The sequence below is a fragment of the Coregonus clupeaformis genome, chromosome 7, assembly GCF_020615455.1.
Source record: "Coregonus clupeaformis isolate EN_2021a chromosome 7, ASM2061545v1, whole genome shotgun sequence".
In the NCBI taxonomy this organism is placed as follows: Eukaryota; Metazoa; Chordata; class Actinopteri; order Salmoniformes; family Salmonidae; genus Coregonus; species Coregonus clupeaformis.
In genome coordinates, this window is record NC_059198.1 from 28,687,627 (window position 1) to 28,692,999 (window position 5,373).

A 5,373-nucleotide genomic window follows, 5' to 3' on the forward strand; every position below is an offset into this window, starting at 1 on the left:
TGCCTTTCTCTGATACCAGGTTTCTTGTTGTGCCACAACAACAAAGGAGAATTACAAGGAGAATTTACTTTGGTGGTTAGGTGAACTAACGACAAAGGTTAGAATAAATAACTTGGAAAGTTAGGGGAACTAAAACGACAAGGGTTAGGTGAATTTACTTAGCAGGCTAGGTGAATTGGATGAAGTTTAGAATATGGGTTAAATACAATGCTGCAGTTGTCCCCGACGAGACTCAAACACACAACGGTCGCGGATTACGGCTACCCATCCTCCCCAACCAACCTCCCTACTTCCATTTCTGTCTAAAGTAACTAGACCATTAGTAGGTATCATACATCTTGGAGGTGCTCAGAAATACGTATAATATGTTTCGTATGGCTCTGAGGCCAGGCTAGTATATCCAACATACATTCAGAGTGAATGAATAGTTATCTTGATCATCCTCAAAAAGGTATAATTTCTTCCAATCACTACACTGCCTGCGTTACAATCAGTAACAGCTTCTGGACACTCTGATTGTTGGACAGATATGAAGAGTAGACTTTGGCATGTGCATCAGAGAGGCTTCAGCCCAGGAAGGAAAGAATGAGAGCCTCAGAAATCACAAATGAACTCCTGTAGAGTCAAAATCAAGTCTATGATTGCAGTGTTTGATATATTATCACTAACACACCACAACAATAACAGGTCTGTAGTAGCTGTTCCAGGAGGGTGCTCAACAACCGATTGGTTTAAGTCAACAATACAATTATGATTATATTATAACGACAAAGAATGAGAACATTTGCCTTCTTTCCGGTCGGTTTTTATATCTTGACAATCAGGACGATTATGTTTCTGTTTATGGCATTAAGCACCATCTCAGACTCATAATTGCAGGTTTATTGATTGATAGTCAATAGAGAGGTTGTCTTGATAGTGAAGGGATTCTGCATCGAGAAAGTGTTTTCAACCTGCCTGCTACACAGTATGTTGGATAGTTTCCTTGCTATGTTTACCCACGTCAGCTACCCTTTAACATTCCCAGCACTTTAACTGTAAACACTTGCATTTACTGTAATCGTTATCTTTGTAAGTGGGTCAGATATTATACAATATAATTAATTTCCTGATGTAAAGAGAAGTGTGATACTCAGTGTTTTGTGTAGTAGCGTACATGATCTGTAGGCTAACTAATGTTGTTAGAACATCAGTGTACTGACCTGAGTTATCCCTAATATACTGTACTGTCTAATGTCTTTTTTGAAAGGAAAAGCATTTCATCTATCGTAAGCATTTGCAGGGGAGCCCTCACCTCTGAATTGAGTGGTAAGCAAATTAATAATGCTACAAGGGGGACATAATTAAAGCCTAAAAGCTGTTTATCTTCCACAAGAATGGAGCCATTGATTTTCTTCCTCAGCTTCCTCTCGTTTGTACTCATCTATGATCAGAAGAGTCTTTGTTTGGTGAAAAAAATAAATGAGTACCAAAATGTGGAGAGGAGACAGGCGCGCTCATTATCACCAGAAGCAAAAGTTCCTGGAACAAAAAGTAATGTGACCTGTGTGGGCACTCTTCTAATTTTCTCCTGTCTGCCATGTGAAGGCTCATTGATTTGCTCACTCTTTTATATCTTAATGAGCAATACGGTTTAATCCTGCTCCAACGTATGGCAAGCTCAGCGATTCCCATTCTTTCTACCTGCCACTTGTGTTGACTGGCGGTCCCTTTGACCTACCTTTGCACAGCGCTCATTTGAGGGTTGGCTCACTCGCTCTCCCTGCTTGTCACTGGGGCTTCACTCTGGTTGCAATGCCTTGTGTTAATGAGCAGGTCCTGGCTCCTTTTGCAACATTCATCAGCATCCATCTTCTTTAACTAGAGTGGAGGGATTCAACCCAACAAGATCGAGACACTCATACATCACAGGCCAAGACTCCCCTTTGGTAATAATAACCTAATATATTTGCTTATGGATAGACACCTTTGCATAAAGCAGCAAATGCATCGAGATTGACTGATATATTTTAGGACGGTTCCTTTTTTTGCTTCATAGAAAGTGAAAGGGATTTTCAGATGAATTTAGACCAGATTTTGACTTGAGCACTTTCAATCAAATTAGCTATAAGCAAATATATGAAGTGCAAACATCAAATCACACAGTGGAGTTTGATATTCGAAAAGCTTTTTAAGTGAGGCTGTATAGCTAGCTATATGTAATCTTCTGAATATCATCACATCCTTCAGCTGTTAGCTTTTCTTCTTCTCTTAAGAGTTTTATATGGGCACGACCTAGTAATTATACCATTCATTTGAGCACTGTAGATCCTGTATACTCTGTACTTGATCACCCATATCCTATTAAACATTAGCTACATCTCTGAAGAGTGGAGAGGAACTTTTGGTGTTTTCTCTCTTTTTCCACTTTTCATAACTTTTCCTCTCTGAGCCTTAGTCACGCTCTGTCTACAGCTGATTATTGCGCTCTCCATCATGTCCAGGGGAAACTCGTTGGCTTCCATCTCTAAACTTTGTGGTGGGGAATGACGGAGAGGCTGGCTGGGAGAAAAGAACCATATCTTCCCTAGTGGGAAAGGATTAGACGAGACAAAATGAACGTTTGTTTTAGCCCATTGCATCCTTAATACAACTTATATATTCCAATTAGTTTTTTCCCATTAAAAGAACCTAGTGAATTCAAGTGAATGATGATCACTTGTTCGTGTTTGGTGTTCCGTCTTCGTCGGGTGAGGTTGTGTCTCTCTCTGGCGGGAGGTAAGCTTGGCTTATATACATAGTTTGGGCTTTGTCGAGTAAAGCTTAAACTATGTATTTAGATTGTAGTTAGGTAGTTATCGTGGGTTGTTGTATGTAATTATTGTAGGTTAGTATTGTATTCGGCTGAGCCCGGTGAAGCACCTGGACTAGCTAGCGGGTAGCTACTGGTAACTATTAGCAACTGTGGATAGTTGTTTCACGCCTGAGAGTGCCTGTAATTACGCCAGCTAGCTGCCTACAATAATTACATACAATAATGCCTACCATTCAGCTGTTTTTCTAACCTCATTGTCTGAAGCGTTAACGTTAGGTAGTAAGTAGCTACTGTGCTCGAAATGTAGCTAGCTTGTTGCTACCTGGATAGCTACTAAACAATAGCTGGAACGACCTAGCGAACAGACACAAACTGGTTGAGTCAATTCAGTGGCTAGCTTTGCACTTGGCTAGCTAACAGTAGCTGCTAGGGGTAAGTTATAACCTACATTTGTGTTTTGTTTTTACATACTGGTAGCCAGAGTCATTCAAGGGAATTCGGGACATGGGTGACTAGTTAACGTTAGCTTGGCTCTCTCTGTGTGTTCGTGCCGTGGGAGGAGGTGTTTCTTCTTTGTCTGAAAGCAATGGCTAGCTCGTATGCTAACTATTCTAGCTAACTAACTGGCTGAATAAGTTGACGACGGACTCGCTCAAGCTGTCGGAACTAACCCACAACGTTAGACACGGACACGAATGATCTGCTTGGCGTGTTGACACACTGTTGGTTTGTTGTGGCCGAGTATTGGTGCTAAACCGTGTTGTTGGAGTCCGGCATGCTAGTTGGCTGTGGTGTCATGTGATTAGGTGCCCTGGACGATTTTCACGGAAGAATACTGTACCAAGTTAGCTAGCTGAATAAACTAAGTTAGTCTATTCCTAGAAAACATTGAACCGCTGTAGTTTACAACAATTATAGTTTCTGAGGTGGAAGTTGGGAGAGTTATATTTGGGTGTTTCAGTTAAACGTAAGTGAGGGAGGCCCCGCTCTCTCCTTTCCCAGATGTTTAGTTCATTTCATTCTGATCTCCTTTGCATTATTGTAGCCATTTTCTGTAGCCTGTCAACTATGCCTCTGTCTATCCCTGTTCTCTCCTCTCCGCACAGGCTATACAAACGCCTCACACCGCGTGGCTGCTGCCTCTCTAACCTGGTGGTCCCTGCACGCACCACCCACGTGGAGTTCCAGGTCTCAGGCAGCCTCTGGAACTGCCGTTCTGCTGACAACAAGGCAGAGTTCATCTCAGCCTATGCTACCCTCCAGTCCCTCGACTTCTTGGCGCTGACGGAAACATGGATTACCACTGAAAACACTGCTACTCCTACTGCTCTCTCCTCGTCTGACCATGTGTTCTCGCATACCCCGAGAGCATCTGGTCAGCGGGGTGGTGGCTTGAGGATTGCTCACCCCTCACAGTTCTTTGTGACTTCAACCTCCCTACGTCTACCTTTGACTCATTTATCTCTGCCTCCTTCTTTCCACTCCTCTCCTCTTTTGACCTCACCCTCTCACCGTCCCCCCCTACTCACAAAGCAGGCAATACGCTTGACCTAATCTTTACTAGATGCTGTTCTTCTACTAATCTCACTGCAACTCCCCTCCATGTCTCCGACCACTACTTTGTATCCTTTTCTCTCTCGCTCTCCTCCAACACTACTCACTCTGCCCCTACTCAGATGGTAATGCGCCGTCGCAACCGTCGCTCTCTCTCTCCCGCTACTCTCTCCTCTTCCATCCTATCATCTCTTCCCTGTGCTCAATCCTTCTCCCTACAATCTCCTGATTCTGCCTCCTCAACCCTCCTCTCCTCCCTTTCTGCATCCTTTGACTCTCTATGTCCCCTATCCTCCCGGCCGGCTCGGTCCTCCCCTCCTGCTCCGTGGCTTGATGACTCATTGCGAGCTCACAGAACAGGGCTCCGGGCAGCCGAGCGGAAATGGAGGAAAACTAGACTCCCTGCGGACCTGGCATCTTTTCACTCCCTCCTCTCTACATTTTCTTCCTCTGTTTCTGCTGCTAAAGCCAGTTTCTACCACTCTAAATTTCAAGCATCTGCCTCTAACCCTAGGAAGCTCTTTGCCACCTTCTCCTCCCTGCTGAATACTCTTCCCCCTCCCCCCTCCTCCCTCTCTGTGGATGACTTTGTCAACCATTTTGAAAAGAAGGTTGACGACATCCGATCCTCGTTTGTTAAGTCAAATGACACTGCTGGTCCTGCTCACACTGCCCTACCCTATGCTTTGACTTCTTTCTCCCCTCTCTCTCCAGATAAAATCTTGCGACTTGTGATGGCTGGCCACCCAACAACCTGCCCGCTTGACCCTATCCCCTCCTCTCTTCTCCAGACCATCTCCGGTGACCTTCTCCCTTACCTCACCTCGCTCATCAACTCATCCTTGACCGCTGGCTATGTCCCCTCCATCTTCAAGAGAGCGAGAGTTGCACCCCTTCTCAAAAAACCAACACTCGATCCCTCTGATGTCAACAACTACAGACCAGTATCCCTTCTTTCTTTTCTCTCCAAAACTCTTGAGCGTGCCGTCTTTAGCCAACTCTCTTGCTATCTCTCTCAGAATGAC